The 21,940-nt window shown below is 37.4% G+C and overlaps 1 pseudogene across 1 annotated transcript; it reads right to left on the bottom strand.

Moving 5' to 3' along the window:
• Window positions 1-2,285: 2,285 nt before the first annotated feature.
• On the bottom strand, window positions 2,286-5,260 carry LOC143617645 (uncharacterized; annotated as a pseudogene). The gene is made up of 6 exons (XR_013150864.1): window positions 4,156-5,260; window positions 3,836-3,996; window positions 3,527-3,731; window positions 3,129-3,360; window positions 2,905-3,043; window positions 2,286-2,819 (listed from the first exon to the last, which is right to left on the bottom strand). The product of XR_013150864.1 is annotated as an uncharacterized LOC143617645 (transcript).
• Between the last annotated feature and the right edge of the window lie 16,680 nt (window positions 5,261-21,940).

The following is a 21,940-nucleotide window of genomic DNA, read 5'->3' as shown; positions in this document are numbered from 1 at the left end:
TTTCACACGCCCCTAAGTTATTTTATTACAGACCACAAAGGATGAAACAGAGATGTTAAAAGTTTGAGATTTGAGATGATCTGGTTAAAAATGTAGAGATGTTATAATATAATTTGTTGTGCATTTAATGGTATTAATGATGTATCTAAAATTTCAAAAGAAAAAATGTTATTACACCTATACAAAATAAAATATGTGCATTGACCATTTAAAAATTAAAAACTTGAATGAAACAGGTTCCAAAATTTAATTCATTACAAGTGACACGTGACAAGATAGTCAAATTATTTTATGTTCTTGACATATAATATGTAGTACAATTTAAAAAAAAAACTTGTAATAACCACAAAAATATTTATTTTTTGGAAAATTGGTTTTAAATAATCTAAACTATAGCCTGTTGGTAAATATCCATCTCAACTTTACACTCGCCTGCTGGCAGTACCAACTACTTATGCATCTGTTTTTAACGGGCCGCGACTAACGGATGTTAACTCCGTTAGTTTTTGTCTAACGTGGCGATCCCAGCTGTCAAAAATCAGATTACGTGGACGTCTACGTCGCGGCTGACTGTGTATTTAAAATATATGTATATATAGAGAGATTTACTCTCTCTCCCCCCACCCCCTCTCTCTCCCTTCATCTTCATCCACCATCACCCGCCCCACCTGTCACCACCATTTGCCACCGGACCACCGCCATCGCACCCCTGTCACCACCATAAACCACTCCGATCATCTTCTCCGTTTCCGGCGAGACCACCATCAACATCACCGCTCGGTCACCTGAACCACCACCGGACTACCTTCATATCTGCCAAAACCCAAATCCCCTGTTTTCAAACTCAATAATTACACCCAAATCTGCACACAAATCACCTCAATTTACACTCAGTTAATGATTATTATTGTTGTTTAAATTGGGGTGATTTGTGTGCAGATTTGGTTGTAATTATTGAGTTTGAAGACAGGTGATTAGGGTTTTGGCAAATATGAAGGTAGTCCGGTGGTGGTTCAAGTGACCGAGCGGTGATGGTTGATGGTGGTCTCGCCGGAAACGGAGAAGATGATCAGAGTGGTTTATGGTGGTGACAGGGGTGCGATGGCGGTGGTCCAGTGGCAAATGGTGGTGACAGGTGGGGCGGGTGATGATGGATGAAGATGAAGAGAGATAGAGAGAGAGGGGGTGGGGCGAGAGAGAGAGAGAGTAAATCTCTCTATATATACATATATTTTAAATACACAGTCAGCCGCGACGTAGACGTCCACGTAATCTGATTTTTGACAGCTGGGATCGCCACGTCAGACAAAAACTAACGGAGTTAACATCCGTTAGTCGCGGCCCATTAAAAATAGATGCATAAGTAGTTGGTACTGCCAGCAAGGAAGTGTAAAGTTGAGATGGATATTTACCAATAGACCATAGTTTGGATTATTTAAAACCAATTTTCCTTATTTTTTTGGTAATATTGAAAGACTAAAATGCATTTAAGGGATGTGAATACTTTAATCTAATACATGTATAATCTAATATTAATAAACAAATGATAAATAATAACCAGATGAGATCGCATGTCTGATCACGGGTTAAAAACCTAATAATTGGTAATGTACTAAACCAACCGAAACAATAAAATAGCAATATTTAGACGTACGGAACATCTGATTGGTCACACGTCGGTCACTAGACCCGATCGATCAATCAATTATCCGGTTTGGACTAGTTGTGGCTTCCTCTTGTGACTTGATCATAGTTAACAATAAAACGATGTATATTATATGTATTTGCATCATAAGACTTTAGATATATAACTTTACATGAACTTCCACACAATACATGTAATCTTTCGTTAGCACCTTCAGTGTATTTTAACATATTGTTATATTAGGATGGGACTGATGCTCTTCTAAAGTATTATTAAATACCTTAATCACAAACAACATTACTCTCAAGTATCCTACCCGCCTCCCCCCTCCCCCCCCCCCCCCCTTTTAAATAAATAAAACATTTAAAGTAAAAAATAAAATGAAGTAAATGAAAAAAAGGTTAAAATATGGTTCACACTAAATCAAATAAATGAATAAACCTTTACTTATTTTTGTTGGGTTTTAATTTTGGCCGCTTATTTATCCTTTCAAAAGACTAATAATAAAGCGTCACTTTTTTTGAATAAGAAAAGAAAAAACCAACGATCCAAGCCAGATACATTGTCTCTTATCGGTGAGTAATACCCGGTTAGGCATACCTGAATGGGTACTCCAACCACTGGCGACAACGCACCCGATTAGGATGCTATACCCGAATTCAGGTACCCACGAACGCTCCTATTCCCTCCTTACCTAACAATTGAAACTATAAAAACATCTAACTTTCTGTTACAAAATTTTCCATGTGGCAAACATGTCAATTCATGAATGAACCAATTTTAGGCCACTTCTACATTAAATAGTAATGAACTAAAAGTCCATTGCATAAAATTTGGTACTATGATACACTCTTTTAAAATAGTACTTGACTATCTGGGGCATAAATCTAATACAAACTCTTCAACTCCAGTAGTGTCATAATCATCAACCGGCACATTAATATTATCTGAGTTTTCTGCTTGTAACCATTGCTCGCATTTTCGACACATGTAGAGCTAGAGATGAGTTCTCAAGAAGCATGTCAACAACTTCTTCCATTGTTGGCCTATCCCTTGCATCTGTTTGAACACACAACAACCCAATCTCCACAAATCTTGTCATGGAACTTGAATCGACATCAATTCTCGGATCAATTATATCTGAAAGGTTTCCTTCCAACCAATTTCTCTCAATCTACAAAAAATCATCATGTCATAATCTTGTAGCTATATTATATGGAATACAAATTACCCATGAACAAGTTTTGATTATCCTTAACCATACTTACGTATGCGGTGGACAAATAATAGGACATCTGATGCCGAGTCACAATTTTCAAAACCAGGACACCAAAATTATAGACATCTGCCTTGGTTGACAAAACTCCCTGTGTCCAATACTCATGTGCTCCGTAACCTCTGTCATGTGTCCAAGTATTATCCACGATCAACAATACAAATGATAGTATCGAAAAGAACTTTAAACGAATTATAGTGTACTTACAAGGTCCCACGAAATGTGTCAACATGAACACAGTCAATCTCGTTGATTGGTCTTGCGAACCGAAAATCTTATAGTTTGGGGTCAAAAGCTTCATCTAAGAGAATGTTTCGTGCTCCTAGATTACCATGTGTGGTTCGTATGGGAGCATGCTTGTGAAGGTAAACAAGTGCTCTAGCAACACCTAGTATTATTTTGTAGAGTTTATTCCAGTCCAACTGAGTACACAAAGGATCTACAAACACATCACACAACAAATATGTCAACATGACACAAACTCAAGTTGCTTAAAACATGTGTTGACCCGACACAACCATTTTGCTAGGCTTAGTTGCAACCTGTCGATTGAACCTAGGCCTCAAGAATAAGATATACATTTTAAAACCAAAAGCTATATATACCATGTAGCAAGTGATTAAGGCTAGCATTAGATGCATACTCATAGATGAGAAACACTTTTGTTTCTTCTATGCAATATCCCAGTAGCTTGATTATATTCTCATGTTCACACTTTACTAGTATCGATGCCTCGCACATATGATTTTCTATAAATCTATAGGAAAATAATTCGGCAATCGCTATATTTTGTCCATTTGGTAGCCTTCCCTGAAAAAAGAGTAATCAAGTGAGAGTGTCTTGAAAATAACAAGAAGCCTCACAAAACAAGCCTTATAAAACATGTAAGCAAATACATGATTTTGAATATATACCTTGTACATGGAATCAAATCGAAGTTGAGATACTTTATTAGCTTCGGAGAAGTTTTCAGTTGCAACTTGGAGAGTATCAATATCAAACCGACGAAATATGTGGTTTTCACCTTCAATAGTATTAAGGTGGTACTTCAAGGATTTCAAGCTTAAAACTCCATCTACAAGTTCAACCGAAAGAAAAAAAAGTTGTGAAATATGGAGATTAGAAAAGATCGGTACAACACAAATAAATAGATCACCACTCATCCATTAATACCTTGTGTGCTGCAAAAACTAAGAGGTGACCGAACACACAAAGCTAGAAGAGAACATGATACCTGAGTTTTCCCCACTGAATGGAAAGATAAACATGGGTATCTTTTTCCCAAATATCGTCATGCCCCCAGACTTCGAAGTATTTTTGGCTTTCTCTTGTAAGCCTAGCACAGACTCAAGCCCCACCACAACTTGGGCCATTGTAGGACGGTGCTCCGGATGGCTATGCAAACACCGATCTGCTAGTTGGGCAAATTCTTTTACAAATTTAGGGGATATTATCCCCCTTATACTCGAATCAACAATTTCCTTTAGCCTACCTTCTTTAATAGAGTCTTGAGCCCATCTTACCAAACCCCAATGCTCTGAATCAAGACTTTTATCTACGGCTTTTCTCCCACACATTACTTCAAACAATATAACCCCAAAGGAAAACACGTCAGACTTTCTTGTAAGCCTACCGGTTGTGAAATACTCAGGATCTAGATATCCAAATGTGCCTTTCACCACAGTATTAACATAAGTCGATGGCTGATTTATCGGACTTATTTTAGATAATCCAAAATCTGAAATCTTAGCCGCCCAACTGTCATCTAGCAATATATTTGACGGCTTAACATCGCGATGTATAACTCCATGCTTAATACCTGTACCGGTGTGAAGGTAATCTAGGCCACGAGCGGCTCCGATGCATATTTTAAGCCGTCTTGTCCAAGTTAGAGAAGTTACACGTTTGTGGAGATGATCTTCAAGGGTTCCATGGGGCATATATTCGTAAACAAGAACCATCTCTTCTCCATCATTGCAATAGCCAATCAGTGACACCAAGTGACAGTGCCTTAGCCTAGATAACATCTTAACTTCAGTCCAAAATTCTAGTGCTCCTTGTTTGGAAGTTGAATCAAGCCGCTTTATTGCGACTGTCCAAAGAGTATCCCCATATGTGACGGTTCCTTTGTAAACTTTACCAAATCCACCACGTCCGATTACCAATGATTCGTCAAAGTTTTGTGTTGCTAGCTGAATCTCAGAAATCGTAAACTGGCGACATAGTTGTGGTTGTTCTAAGGATGATGAGGATTCGAATTCGTGATTGTTAGGAAAGGACATGATTATAGGCTTATATGATCAAAGTTATAGATATGAACTAGGTGGAGAACAAAGACATATTGTGTCTCAAGATATATTAATATATATGATCACTGTAAAGAGTGACCACTTCTTCCAGAAAAAGACTGCTACGTTTTTTACAGGTCAAACTTGTTGGTTGGAAACACGGTTTATACGAAATTATGATAATATTTGACTGATTCTTATATTTTCAACATAAAAAATTATGATTTTGCTTTACTTGAGTTCCAGAGGACTATTCCTATGGCGTTACATATTTGGCTGTCAGTAGGCATACTCCAATACCATCGAAGCAAATATTTTGACAACTTGTGGTATTAATTATTCGCTATTATGCGTTTGTTAAACACTAATTAATTATATTTATACTCACTAATAAAACCTACAACGTTTTGTCAATTGTATAAAACAAAATTTTAGGGTATCCCAATTTTTTTATAGATATAGGTGGGGTTATGCGAATACTAATATTTGGACCTAGATCCGCCGTGCCATTTGTCAATTCCACTATTTCGAGGTAAGTTTTATATTAATTGGCTCGTATCATTTTTTCGATCAATATCCTTAAAACATGATTTTGAGATTCAGATAAAACTTTACGAAGTTAAGTTATTGTTTGTGGAGGTCTAATGAGAAAATATAGTGCAAATGCGGAACTGATAGAAATAATATTCTCAGATGAAATTATTATCGACAACAACATAAAGACCATTAAAATCCAATTTTTCAAAACCTAATACATTACAAGTGATACGTCATAATAATCGATAGCCAAATTTTTATGTAAATGTATTGTTTTACTTTATTAATATATAATATAAATTTATAAAATATTAGTGTCAAGTCACAAAAAATAATGATTTTTCTGGTATACAAGGGAAAAATAGAATTCATTTTTAAGGATACAAAAACTAAAAACAAATTTGGTATCACTTTTACATTAAATAATAATACTGAACAAAACATAAAGTAGGAAGTTTGGTTGATCAAAATCAAAAGTTTCATGTTCTTAAGTGATATCCTATCCTGTTTTAAGGAGTGAAGACTAAGGTTTTAAACAATTAGAGTAGTATAAGTATAGGAGTACAGATAAATGAGTGTACGCAGCCATTAAAAAAAATTCATATGGCAAACGTGTCACTTCAATGCTTCACCAATGAACAAATTTGAGGTCACTTTCACATTACATATACAATATACACTACTACATAAAGAGCTATTTGTCAACGATTTTTTGCTATGAAAAAAATCGGTAACAGTTTTTGCTACGGATTAGCTAGGGACACATTTTGCTGCGATTTTGCTACGAATGTTCCGTTGCAAAAAAAAACCCGTAGCAAAATCCGCAGCAAACTTGAGATAAGAAGTATTATAATAGATGTTTCTCTATATACCAAAATAGTTAACTTTAAATTGGGGCCTTATTATTTCGGGGGCCTCAAGCCCTTGCTTGGCCCAATACTATTGTTGGGCCGGCCCTGCACACACATTATATATAAGTTTTTATCTATTGTATGATTTAATTTTTAATGTTATACATAGTATGAACGAGCTCAAGTGTTTAAGAAAGTTCATTTTCGATGTGATGGAACACTTGATTGTAAGGTGGCCGAGGGCAATACTCCGAATGTTCAAACATATTTTATAGATAATGTGATACTCGGAACACAATTCTCAGGCAAAGAAAGTACAAATGGGCAAAGAGAGAAGGATTTCACCAGCAAATCTCTTTCCATCTCTTCACCGCCGCCTTGTCTAAGTAATCTTAAACGAAGACATAAAAGTTATAGTCTTACATATAAAGCCAATGTTTTTTAGAACACAAGTCAACTTAGAACAATGCCAAATGTAGTTATTGCAGGACGCAAACAAACCAACCATTAAGGCTATGGCAGATTCGTTCAGTATACGTCACTTTGCTATTATTAACTTTCTTTCCCCGGTGACACTGCAAAGAAAACATAACAAAAATGTCAGTCAAATTGTTGTTCACAGCCGAACGTTTACTGTTTGCTAAGAGCAACTAGAAGTGGAGATCTACGCGTTCATTCAGTAAAGGTGACAATCTTGACCCGTTTACTTTTGACAATTTGGGTTGGATTGCAGTCTAGAAAACATGAGGTTTTAATACTTTTTATTAAAATTAGGGGTGCGCAGAAAACCAAATTAACCAAACCGAAGCATTAACCAACGGTTAATTTTTTGTTTTTTAGAAAAACCAAATTTTCGCTTTCGGTTCAGTTTTCCATTTTTAGTTTAGAAACGAAAAAAAACCGAACCGATTGATGGTGATGAAGATTATGAAGATGATGAAGACCGGAACCGAAACCGAAAATAACCGAAAACCAAACGGTTTGTATATTCAAAAAACCGATGACTTCGATTTCGCCTAATAACCGGACCAAACTGAACCGTGCTCAGCCCTAATTAACAGTCGGGCAAGTATTATTAGTGTTTATAACATTATCAGTAGTCAGCGGGGTAGTAACACCCGGGGGCTACATTAGTATCTGGCGGAGGTATATTAGCAGTGGCCGTAGTGGTGCTCGTAGGTTCATTAACAGTATTGTTGACACGTATGCCTACATTGACTTGTGCTACAATTGTCGGTATCACTGTTTGTAGTTGACGAGCAATCATTGCGGCCACTTCTGCCTCAGATAAAGGGTTTGCTTTCTTCGGGGCCATTCTATAAAATAATCAATTACATATAATAATTAATACCGTTTCCAACATAATAAGCACAATATCACGATTTTATAATTCACAAACACACAACTATGCCAAAAGATGAACACATTTATGTTAGACATAATCATTATTGTACATATGCATCTCAAAATTAGCGCATAGGCTTAACCTGGTATAGGCCAGCGCTTGAATATGCGTATCAAAATTTGTCACTAAGTGACATATAGACTTAACCCGATAAGGGCCAGTGCTTGTAATAGTACGAACCCGTAAGCATTTCCCATGTCAGCCAAACATGATTCTACAAAATGCTGAATGGGAAGTCAAAAGACTATGTACACCAAACTATACTACTAGTGTTCTACCGTTCATAAACTACACACAAAAGCAGTTACTAGGGCTATAATAACCGCCATACATACTCCCAACAGTGTCATTGCCCGATCCTGACGCCAGCGATTGTGAGCATTTGACCTTTGCACATTCCTTACTTCTTGCTGCATGTACCACATGTGATCTTGCATGTCATGTCTATGCTGGTTAAGGTTATTTATCGAGTGTGATTGTTCTAAGATCTGATCAGTCACTAAACCCAACCATGCTAAACCAGACAGAAGAGGTGGCTCCGGTATCGGTGCGGGCAGACCCCAGGTGGGAATAGGTATCTCAGTGACCTGGACACGTGATGTTTCTCCCCTATGGTATGTAGATCGAGGTGGGGGAGAGGTGTGCTCAGGTGGGCGCACGCTCATGCGGGTAGTCTGACGATTTCTAATAGTGGGTGGGGGTACTGGTGTATGATGTACAGGTGGAGTAGGGGATCTGGGTGCTCTAATAGGTGAATGATAAGCACTAGTAGCTCCAGCCTCTAGCCTAGGTGTTTCCCTTGGAGGGTAACTATCGCACCTATACCCCGATAAATCAGGCTGTTCGGTCGGCACCTCGTGTGGCACTACAGAGTCCCCTAAGCTCTCACTCATATCCTCCTCCGGTTCCTCCCCAGTTTCCTCTTCTGGGTCCTCCTCCTCTTCAGGTAATGCTGGTACCACAATAGATAACCGATCAGTAGACCTCGACATATTCCTGCACAATGGTTAGTAATAAGAATAATATCCTTCGATTATATTAATTATAAGAAAATACATAAATGTATTAATACACATAAGCATATATACTTGTTTATATACATATATAATTATTTATTATTATATTTTATACACATATGTTGCTGATTTTACCTATTAGGTTGTTCAACGAATTTTTCTCAAATTCCCACGTACAAGCAAGTCCGTTATTACGTTCCGGACCATAATAACCCACTTGCCCATTCGATTTCATCACGAGAATCGTCAATATATATTATTTAATATTATTTTAGTCCCATAGCTAATCGAGCCTACGGTTATATTAGGGTATCCTAAGGGACATTCTAATTTTTTATAACCAATGGCTCTGATACCAAGTTCAGTCACACCCCGACTAGGTCAATGCGAAAGTGTAATACGGGAATGTAACAGATAACTCTGGTATCAACCACACTGTTTATAAAGAATTTCAACAAACTAATTTACATCATATTACATTGGTAGGTACTAAGTTTGCAAACTAAATGAACATCACATAACCAGTTCTCGGTTTCTTATTCCTTAGTATGTACTTGCATCTATTCACAGCGATTCACTTCTCTTCTAGCACCAAACACATAGGCAAATTATTCCAACTTGGGCTCACCGGAAAAGCACGTTAAAACAAGTCAACTACGTCTAGTTGGTGAGTTTCAAGTTTCACGAGTACGAACGAAAATCAGTATACGAGTTCATAAAGTTTACAATATGTATGTATGTATGTATGTATGTATGTATGTATGTATGTATGTAGGTGTATGATGTTTTTATACTAAGCCACAAGTGAAACTGAAACGAGCTAAAACACATGGCCACCACTGCCCATGCACTCCCGTTGGCATTTAACAGCCACTTTGCCTCAAAGTATGTACTATGTCTAACACCACATAGCAGAATGTAATAAGATTAAATGACAATGTGCAACTGGGTTAACATGTTCCGGCATACCCCTGCGGCCCTGTCAATTGGGTTTGTCAAACCGATAGTACTATCACACGTCACCGGCGCGAAGTTAATCACTTGTGTTTGTGGGGACTTTCAAATGTTAGTACTTAGATAATTCACATCATCACATATTTTCAAGTATATAAGTATATGCAAACATGCTTTCCACCCCAAAAGTTCGTAAAACAGTTTAGAAAGTGGGGTCGTGAAACTCACCTTATCGTAGTTCCGGCTGGTAATACGTGGTACTAGAATAAGGGGGGTGTACCTCTATTTGCGGCCGGCCCAAAGAGGGGGCCCTTTGGGCCTCCTCTTGGCCCATTAACGTCTCGGTTTCCGTGTCACGCGTAAATCTTGGTCCAAAATTATATGCGGGTTTGGTTATTTGCAAGAAAACTAGTTCGAGTGTGAAAAACAACGCGAAAACGAGTGTTTTTCAGCCCATTTTTGTAAAATAAGAAGAGCGTACTGACTCGTTGTAAAAATCCAAAATATTTTCACGAATTGCTTATAACATGTCACATAAGTGTTTTATAAATCTTTTTCGGCTTAACGGATGTTACAATGCTCGTTTTGATGTTAACGATTGTGTTTTAACTCATAGCGTATCAATAAACGAAACCTTTTTCGTTTAAATGATTTTAAACGTACCGGGGCCTAAATATCAATATGTTAGCCACTATAAAATATATATATATATAACTCGTATATGACCCCCACAGTATATATACGGGCCATAATCAGTATCGATCGGTTACTCGTTTAATCGCTACGAATTAACCGATTTATCGTTTACTCGCTACGTAATGAATAAGGTATACCTCGTTTTGTCACGAATGTCACAACATGCTCTACACTCTATGTTATATCTATCGATTACGGTTACTATGCAAATAGACTAGTGTGTCTTGTGCTAAACTTTATTATGTGTATGTAGCTCAAGCGCATGAATGTGTCATGCGTATACAGCTCGTATGTATGAATGGTCCCCATGTGCATGAAATGACATGCGCATGAAAATTGCCAAAAAGAAGGCAATTATACGTATATGATCGAGGGGTGTGTCAATTAGTGTGTGTTTCTTAGTGTGTCCTAGGCCACCTATGGTGAAAACCTTGGTGGATTGAGCTTAACCATATGTATGCGTGTATGTATGATGTAATAATAATTTGGTGTCCATCAATGTAACCATTTAATTATAGTTATCGCTTATATATTGCGCTCGTTTATCACTCATGCACGCATCCGTCTCAATGTTTCTATCACGTGAAACTATTTGTTATTGTAAATGATTCGATCCTCAAAATGTCTTTATATTCTTATTGCATGTGAGCATGGCCGGCTAAGAGACAGGGGCGGGTTGGCGATGAATCCCGGCCCAACATCGTGATAGGACTGATTTTTTTTATAATCAGTTATATAGATTTTTTTGAAAAAAAAATGTATTCTTGATATTTAAACACAATTACTCAACTCATATAAGGCTCAAATCTTTTTCACCTTCCGCTAAAAAAAAAATTTAACGATTCTCGGAGACGGGCATGCATTTTGAATTTGCTTTCAATCGTATCATACGGAAAAGATCAAAGTAGATTGTATCACTTGAAGCAGTTATTGCATCTCAACTAAGGGATGTTTAGCAAAACTAGTTGGTAATTGGAATCTGGTGGCCGACATCAACCGCATAATCGGTGTCGCTACCTGCGTCACATGATGACAGTATACACATAACCCGAATGTAGACGTACAATTCATGCAAAGATAGTACGCGTGTAACCGGTTGCGAAAATCAAGAAGCAAAGCTGAAATATACAGTAATTTTGAATAAATAATTTTTTAAACCAAGTTGTTTTGACCCGAATCCCGTTCTGACCCAACACTATTCTAATCTGAAATTGTTTTGACCTGACCTCTTTCGACTCGAAACCAAGCCGACACGAACCGTACTATATTAACCATTTTTGTATCAACTCGTTCCGACCCTGATGGTCGGGCAAAAGTCGTGTATATTATTATAGTTTTTGTTTACTTTTAGTTTAAATATTATGTGAACTTTGGTATTTCAAGCGTGTTTATGTGCTTCAGGATACTTGACGTTAAGGACGCTTATCGGGATGAATTACGGGCTTGGAACGAATATGTAGAAGACTCATGACGATTGGCACGTTTTCCTATGCAAAATAAATGAAAAAAATAAAGAAAATTTTGTCAGACGCCTTTAGCGCGGTGCTAAAGGGTCCTAATTGTGATGTCAGCGTATCTCTAAGATCATCAGAATTTTGAGTCTTTAGCGCGGTGCGAAAATCACACCCCTGGGATGTTAGCGACGCGCTAAGATCCTTCTGACGGGAAAAATTACCCTAACTTTGATATAATCAGTTTTTCAGCCCCCATTCGAGATATCCTTCACTCCTTCAACCAAATACAAGCCCTGGGACGAATTTCCACCATCCCGAAGCCTTCGGTTCGTTCGTTCATCGCATGTTTTCATCCTCTCATCAGATAAGCGAATCCTTCGTGATGCCGATGTCAGGCTAAACCATTGTATTCACTTTAGTCTAGGGTTTTGTGTAAACTAACTTTGATCAGATTCTATGTTTTTAATGCTTATGAACTTGATTGAATGTCTTTAATCTTGTTTTACATTATGAATTGATTGTTTAAACAGTTTATGATTTTGATTGTCAAACTTTGCATCACTTTTCTGGTTGTGTTCATCACATGTAGGGTTAGCTCTTATGTCATTGAACCAATAATCGTTAGTCATTGCTTATATCTGATTTTCATATTTTAAAGTGGTAATTGGGTAAACCAGAGTTCAGTTGTGTCAACAATTCGGTTAGGGTATCGTTTGTCCTCAGAACCCAACTGTTAGGTTTAGTAATTACTGCGCAATTAATCTTATGAATCTGTGATTAGTCGGTCATCATATTACCTGAACCTGAAGTGAATCGTTTTCTCATTATTGTTTACAAACTTTTCCAAGTAACCGTGTGTTTTTATTAAATCATCTTTTATAAACCGCTTGACATCGTTTGTCCACCGTAGTTAAGTAGTTAATAATTATGAACTTTACTTGCACTTTACATTGATTCCCTGTGGAGACGACCTTACTTACCCATACTAGTTATAGGTATTTAAGCTTCATAAATACTTGTTTTTTATTAGAGCACGACATCTACGTCAGACCCTAATTTGGTCTTACTCATGACCCGCGCGCCCGCCTGACTCGACTTGTTGTCGGCCCTAATTGGCAATCACGTAATATATTAGTTTTATAAAGTTAAAGAAGTATAACAATACCATACCCAAACTAAAAAGAAATAAAATGCTTGTTTTTATGATGTAATTTTTTTTAAAATATTAAAGTATGAAAAAGTTATGATCGGGTAGTTGGTTTTGAATAACGGTTAAATGTGTAACTATTATATAAATTAACAAAAGTTTATGTAAGTTTAAATACCAATCTTGTAACTATTTACGTAAAAAGTTGTAGCTTTTTTAAAACGCTACTAGCAGAAGCGTTTCAATATGAAGTTTTTTTCTCAAAACCTAAAAGTTTCAAGCTTTTTCAACCAAACGCTATTTATTGAGTACGAGTTTATTTAATACCAACTTTATTAATGAAGTTTTGGAGTAGGTTGTTGACCAAATAATAAAAAGAAAATGGAAAAGTCACCAAAATTACACAATCTGGTTGGTGTGGCAACCCAAGGTTGTGATGGCTCGTGTGACACAGGTCACCCCAATACTGGTTTATAATAAATTTTATATACTAAGTTAATACCATATATGTAATAAAAAAAATTGGTAATACTGGTTTATAATAAATTTTATATACTAAGTTAATACCATATATGTAATAAAAAAAATTGGTTTAGGTTGGATTGTGAATAAATGTGAAAATGGGTAGGTGGAAAGAAGATTTTTATTATTATTATTAAAGGTTAGGTTGGTGTAGATTATGCATAAACATAGTCTAGAAAACTTGAAGCTAGAGGTCTACTCTAAAAGTCCCATACCAAACATACCATAATTTTCATGTGTGATTATATCGTAGAGAAACCTCTCTCTCTCACATAATACGCTCACTGCGTGTCTTACTTTAAACTTCCATGCGCATAAATTACGAGACTCGTATGTTTGATGAATTGATAGTTATTATTGCATTAGATATTACGTGTGTGTTTTGTTTGTTATTCATGCGTTTGCTATTTCTCAAATAATTTACATCGTGTTGCATCTTTTTTAGGAATTGTTGGTTGCTCATACGTATCTTGCCCATGAAATATATTAATTCTCTTATCCTTGTTAATGTATCTTTTTTGCATTAATCGAGCTTCTTGTTGCTTGGCATTCAGCTTAATTAAAATTAGATAGATTACTATGTGATTTCCTTCATTCAGTTTAGTCGGAGAGTTTCATGTCAGTTCACGTTTCATATGAATTTCATGTCGTTTCGATTCGTCTTTTGGTCAAATGTTTTGTCACACCCTGACATGGGGGCGTTGCCTAAGTGGGGGTTCGTCTTGCAGTTGAAACCATAATAAAAACAGTTGAATATTTGAAGTAGCAAATTCATTCAAGTTTTAAAGTACTTATAAACCATTGCATATTTAAACAAAGGTCAACCATGATCCTAAATTGTCTAAGGTGCATATGCACTGGCGGATGTAGAACATAATTTCAGGGGTAGCATAAATTTTCTTTTTCTTTTGTACCGTACATTAAAAAATGACGATGATACGTACACTCAGGGGTGTGTTTATTCATCTATATAAATCTTTTCTTTTGATTTTAATATAAGTAAAGTTAGTAAATTTATTACAGATTTGTTTGAAATATATATATATACACACACATGTTAGGACCAAACAAATCCATGAGGGAGAATTTGACACAAACACTCCTATACAGTTTAAGGATATTAAAAGATGGGCCTTTTCTATAAAATGTACAATATATGTAATGTATGGTATGCTAATTTGACATTTTTAATAACATCTTTTGGCTCTTCTTTGCTAACATTCCAAAAAACTTAACCAGCTCCTCCTTGATCATGAAAAGTACAGAGGCTGCAAATACACACTGCGCTATCTTGGTGCTCATTCCTTTGTAGAAGCTTGAAATTCCTTCATAATGAATCATCTTCACAATTGCATCCAATGTGCGGTTCGTGTCGGTATGGTTTCGAGTCGAAAGAGGTCGGGACATAACAATTTCATATTAGAATAGGGCTGGGTCAGAACAGGATTTGGGTCAAAACAACTTGGTTTAAAAAATTATTTATTCAAAATTACTGTATATTTCAGTTTTGCTTCTTGATTTCGCCACCGGTTACACGCGTACTATATTTGCACGAAATGCACGTCTACATTCGGGTTATGTGTGTGTTGCCATCATGTGATGCAAGTACCAACACTGATTATGCAGTTGATGTCAGCCACCAGCCACTAGATTACAGCCAACAACCACGCTAAACATCCCTCCTTAGCTAAGATGCAATAACCGCTTCAAGTGATACAATCCAATTTGATATTTTCCGAATGATACGATTGAAAACAACTCACAATGCATAGCCGTCTCCGAAAATCGTTAAATTTTTTTTTAGTCGAAGGCGAAAAAAATTTGGGCCTTATATGAGTTGAGTATAGTCGGGTTTAAATATCAAGAATATGTACATTTATTTCAAAAGAATCTATATAATTAAAATTTAAAAAAAAATCGGTCCTACGAGGATGTTGGGTCGGGAATCATCGACCACCCAACCATGTCTCTTAGTTGGCCCTGCTCACATGCAAAAAGCATATGAATGAAACTATGAGCTGAAGCGATAAAAATTAATCAAATCAAATTGATTAATCCGTGAAAACAGGTCAATTAAAGGTAGAATCATGAACCAAAAGCAAGCTCTGATACCACTTTGTTGGTCTCAATACATATCTGAATGAGGATACTATAAAGACATTTTGAGGATCGAATCATTTACAATAACAAATAGTTGCACGTGATAGAAACATTGAGACGGATACCACTTGTTGGTCCCATTACCATCCCTTATTCAATCATTTATTGTCCAAGCTCACACTCTATTATTATTATTTAACTTAACTAAATAATAGCACACCATTAAATAAACGAAATTCTTTTATATATTATAAATCCTCACTCCGTTCCGTACTCTACACTTTGAATGCCTTCGATTCCGCTGATAATAATAATAATATTAATAATAATAACAGCAACAACCTCTATACTTCAATCGGAAGTTGTTAGTCCGCAAATCTCAGCTTCACAGGCCGCTAAATTGCGCGTATAGGTAACAAACTCCTGTTCCAGATCTGCTTCGGTCATCTTTGAGTTCGGTTCGTTATAACCAGCTGCCGAGTCACAAAATCCTTTTTCGGCTCACCGTTGCATCTCACCACCCACGCCATCTTTCTCGGAATCCTTCAATCTATTATACCCTGAAAATTTCGGGCCCAACTGACGTCGGACGCGCCGCCACTTGCCGTCGAACCGCCGTCACGCGCCGACGGAGATATCCAGATCTGCTCCTTTTTCCGGCAAGTGAAGACTCACCCCGGAACCGTTGTGATAGCCATCCTGCTCCAGCCACGGGGATACCTACCTATCATGTCCTTATCGTCGTCTTCGCCGTCTTCCACCTCCAGCCCCTGCCGGAATCCGTCTCCGGCCACTAGCTGCACCTGTTTCTTATTCCAACAGTTTCCAGTCACCTTTTTGACCCGTTGTTTCGCTGTATCTGCCTTCATCATCTTCACGGTATACTCGTTCCTTTCTCACTATTATTATTATTAGTATTATTATTATTATCATTAGAACATACGTGATCCGGATCTTTGGAGTTTATTTTCATTTTAAGATCTCTTGACTATTATTGTTATTGCTACACACTATTATTATTATTATTATTAGTTTTTGTTACTATTATTATTATTATTATTATTATTATTGTTATTATTATTATTATTATTGATTTGGTGCTCTATTGCTTGTGTTTGTGTGATTAGTTGCAACCATAGAGCGTAGGAACCATGACTATTACTTGAGACCATGTCCTGAAACGAGGGGTGTAGGAAAGAGTAAAGATAGGGAGCGTATTTTGCGTTTGGCTTCTTGGAATGTAGGAACATTAAATGGTAAGTTGCTAGAATTGGTAGATGTGCTTAAAAGACGTAGGGTTCAGATAGCATGCCTCCAAGAGACTAAGTGGAAAGGACATAGAGGGGCTGAGTGTAATGGGTATAAGTTGTGGTACTCGGGGTCTGATGGAGCTAGGAATGGAGTGGGGTTTCTAGTGGCTAAGGAAATACACACTAGTGTGGTGGAGGTGATAAGACATAATGACAGGATTATGGTGTTGAAATTAGTACTAGGAGAGGAAGTTGTGGCAGTAGTCTCCGCCTACGCGCCTCATGTAGGCCTAGGGGATCAGGAAAAGAGAGAATTTTTGGGATTGCCTAGACGCAGTGGTAGGGGGCATACCTAGGGGGGAGAGGATTTGCATAGGAGGTGATTTTAATGGACACATTGGTAAGGCTAACGATGGTTTTCAAGCCGTACATGGGGGTTTCGGTTTTGGTGATAGGAATGAGACCGGAACAGATCTTCTAGAGTTCGCGGTGGCACATGACCTAGGTATTATAAATTCTTATTTTAGGAAACAAGATTCTCATTTAATCACTTTTAGCAGTGGCGGACGCGACACGCAAATTGACTACCTTTTGATAAGGCAAGGAGACCGACAATGGTGGAAGGACTGCAAAGTCATACCTGGAGAGGCAGTTGTGACTCAACATCGACTACTAGTGACAGATATAGCCTTCAGAAATAAGCTGACTGTTCAACAGAAGAAAGGTACACCGAGAATTCGATGGGGAAATTTGAAGGACGAAAATCTCCTACTGTTTAAGGATAAACTCATACTGCATACGCGGGCTCGACTAAATGGGGACTCAACTCGTATATGGGAAGCTATGGAGACAAAGATCATCCAAGTAGCAAAGGAGACTCTCGGGGTCACAACAGGAAAGACAAGTGGGCATAAGAAGTCTTGGTGGTGGAATGACGCAGTGCAAGACAAGATAAGAGACAAACAAGGATGTTTTAGGGAGCTAATGAGGTGCACGAATGAGGAGGAGCGAGTGGACTTGAGGGACAACTACAAAACGGCCAAGATAGAGGCGAAGAAGGCAGTGGCGGAAGCAAAGAAGGCGGCCTTCAAACGGATGTATGAAAGTCTAGAAACAAAAGAGGGGAACATGCTATGTTTAAGATTGCCAAAGCCAGTGAGCGTAGAAGGCAAGATCTAGGACCGGTGAAGTTCATAAAGGATACAGATGGGCATGTACTGGTCAAGGAGCAGGACATCAAGCTAAGATGGCAAACCTACTTCCACAATCTTTTTAACAATGGGAGAGCTTACCAAGAAGAACATGACAACACAAACTTTAAACGACAACAATCGAATAACTGCTACTGCCGACGGATCACACGAGAAGAGGTGAAGGATGCACTTAGGAGGATGGGAAGGTTTAAGGCGGTTGGCCCAGACAACATACCCATCGAGGTGTGGAAGTGTCTAGGGGAAGAAGGAGTCATGTGGTTAACTACTCTGTTCAATAGTATTCTCAAATCAGGTAACATGCCAGACCAGTGGAGGAGCAGCGTTGTAGTTCCTATCTATAAGAACAAAGGAGACGCCCAATGTTGTGGTAACTACCGAGGAATCAAACTACTAAGTCATACTATGAAACTATGGGAAAGAGTGATTGAGGTTAGACTTAGACGAGAAACTCAGGTTACGGTCAACCAATTTGGCTTCATGCCGGGGCGTTCCACCACAGAGGCAATACACCTTATAAGAAGATTAATGGAAAAGTATAGGGAGAAGAAGCGTGATCTACATAGGGTGTTTATTGACCTAGAAAAGGCCTACGACAGTGTGCCACGACAGGTGCTCTGGGAGTGCTTGGAGGGTAGAAGAGTGCCCAGGAAATACATAGAGATAATTATGGATATGTATACCAGGAGTGAAACAAGTGTCCGTGCGCCAGTGGGGGATACTGATTCCTTTCCTGTAGAGGTAGGTCTTCACCAGGGGTCAGCGTTGAGCCCGTTTCTTTTTGCAGTAGTCTTGGATGAGTTGTTAAAGTCGATTCAGGGGACTCTCCCGTGGTGCATGATGTTCGCAGACGATATTGTGCTACTTGCTGAGAAAAAACAAGATCTAAACATGAGGCTTGAGGAGTGGCGAAAAACCTTAAAGACAAAAGGTTTAAAGATTAGCCGATCTAAGACGGAGTACCTCCACTGTGATTTTGGTGGGATAAACGACAATGAAGACGCACAGATCACAATTGAAGGGCAGGTGGTCCCGCAGGTAACGAAGTTCAAGTATTTAGGATCATTTCTACAGAGCAATGGGGAATTAGACAGTGATGTGACCCACCGAGTTCAAGTAGGATGGTGTAGATGGAAAGCAGCCACAGGTATATTGTGCGACAAGAGTTTCCCGACTAAACTAAAGGGAAAATTCTATAGGGTGGCAGTTAGACCTGCAATGCTATATGGAACAGATTGTTGGGCCATCAAGAAGGCACAAGTGCGGAAGATGGAGGTAGCAGAAATGAGAATGCTACGTTGGATGTGTGGGCACACAAGGCTAGACCGAATAAGAAACGTTGTGTTTCGCTGGCGAACATAGCAGACAAGATAAGAGAGTGGAGATTGAGATGGTTTGGACATGTAAAGAGAAGACAGGCGACGAATCCTGTTAGATCCGTAGAAAACATTACTATAGAGGGGAGGAGGGGTAGAGGACGACCGAAATTGACTTGGGATGAGAGGATTAGGCATGATTTGATAGACCTAAACCTTTCCGAGGACATGGTTGAGGATAGGAATTCGTGGAGAAGTAGAATTAAAGTTAAGGATTTTTAGAGAGATTTGAATACCTTAGGGCTTAGACTTAACTTATTTAGGTCACATACCATAATGGTATTTCCCTTACATATATTATTATTATTATAATTATTATTAGCTTATATAGCTGTTAAACTGTGATCTTATTATTAATATTATTATAATTAGTAGTAGTTTTTATATAACTGTTAAACTTTGATTTCCTTTATTTTGCTTCATACACATGTACTTAGAGCCGAGGGTCTCTCTGGAAGCCACCTCTTTATTCCTTTGGATAGAGGTACGGTGTGCCTACATCCCACCCTCCCCAGACCCTACTTATAGCTTTGCTGTCGGTGGGATTTTACTGGGCATGATTGATATAATTGATTTTATATATTATTATCAAAAGTATGATGTTACAATAACAATTTTATTATGTTTAACAGATTAACAGTACGAAGAAGATGAGGTTTTGAAATGATAATCTGATGAATAATACAATGAGTTTTATATCTCCTTTTTACATATAATAAGAGAACCACCAAGCCTAAATCAAGGCTATGAAACTAACTCTTAAGGAAAGAAAATAATATATGGAAAAATATATGGGAATATAATATGCATAACAAGGAGTGATACGAGCCATTCTTTATTATGTAATTATTCGTTTATTATATCTATTGTGCTCAACAACTTTTTACGTCTCCGCAATAGGCATTACAACCTTCGATCAAACCAGAACACATTTTAGGGAAGCCAAACCTACCGCAACAACAATATTCGTTTTCCAATTCACGACGAACACAATGTGGTTTGCAGACAGGTGGTGGTGGTGGTGTTAGTGGTAGTGTGAATTTGCGTACCCTTATGTCACTTTGTGGAACATTTTCACCTGTTAATCCGAAAATTATAATGCTGATCACAGAGTTTACATAAGATATATGGTATTACAAAATTGTTAGATTAAAAGTACATACCGCAATAACACATCCACACCAACATAATGGTTATACATAAGACCATCACGTGTAACTCTTCTACTCTCACCATTGTTTTACGTCTTTTAGATTACATTACTTGTAGCTTTGACAAATTATGATAGAGATACAAGCATATTTATACCAATTTTCATATAGGAGACGTGTTGGTGTTTAATTCACAAAATTTTATTTTTCATTGCATTGTGTTATTTTATCTGTTGTTTTATACATGGTATATAATTGTAGGACTACATGAATGATAATTATACTAGTATTGCTAAAAATTGAGATATGGATCACACTTTTATCATGTACCTAATCATCCACCGTGATTTTAGTAACCTAATATCTTGTAACAGTTAAGACATTTTGATTTATAGTTGATAAGTCTAAACATAGATACATGATCTAGAAATAACAAGAAAAATTATTGTTTACGTCCCTGTGGACTGAGAGCGGGGTCACATTGAGTCTCTCAGTCTACTTTCCATTATCAAAACAACTAAAATAAGGGGCAAAGTTGTCTTTTCACACTAAAAACGGAAAGAAAAAAAAACACTATGTAACATCCCGAAATTGCTAGAATAATATAACTTGCTAGCCAAGACATTACTAATTATAATTACAATACAATCAGGAGACCTACTTGATAATATTGCCCCTAAAGTTCACCGACTTGTAACTTGGAGTCCGAAATTACCAACAAATAGTTTTATGAAGGAAACTGGCTTAATTCTGCGTGAGTAGCTTTTGATCTAATGGGATCCCCTAAACGAGTAGCGCTAGATTCAAAAGTTCGCAGACAACTACTGGCTGCCGATGCTAATATGAGACTTTTTAAAGAACTCATACAATTTGAGATATTTACCAGTCATGGTTTCAAAACTCCACATGTTGTTTGGGGCTCTAAAAAAAATAAGAAAATGAAAAAAAGTGTGAATAATGAAAAATATTATATTTCTTTTGTAGCATCTAGAAGGGATCTTGTTGCATAATGCATAACATGAGGAAAGTTGCACTCCATATTTTGAAATTGTGGTATTTTG

Source organism: Bidens hawaiensis, unplaced genomic scaffold, assembly GCF_021521415.1.
Source record: "Bidens hawaiensis isolate Kalapana, Puna unplaced genomic scaffold, B.hawaiensis_p1.1 tig00056238_1, whole genome shotgun sequence".
Classification (NCBI taxonomy): Eukaryota; Viridiplantae; Streptophyta; class Magnoliopsida; order Asterales; family Asteraceae; genus Bidens; species Bidens hawaiensis.
This window is presented reverse-complemented; position numbering and strand designations above follow the sequence as displayed.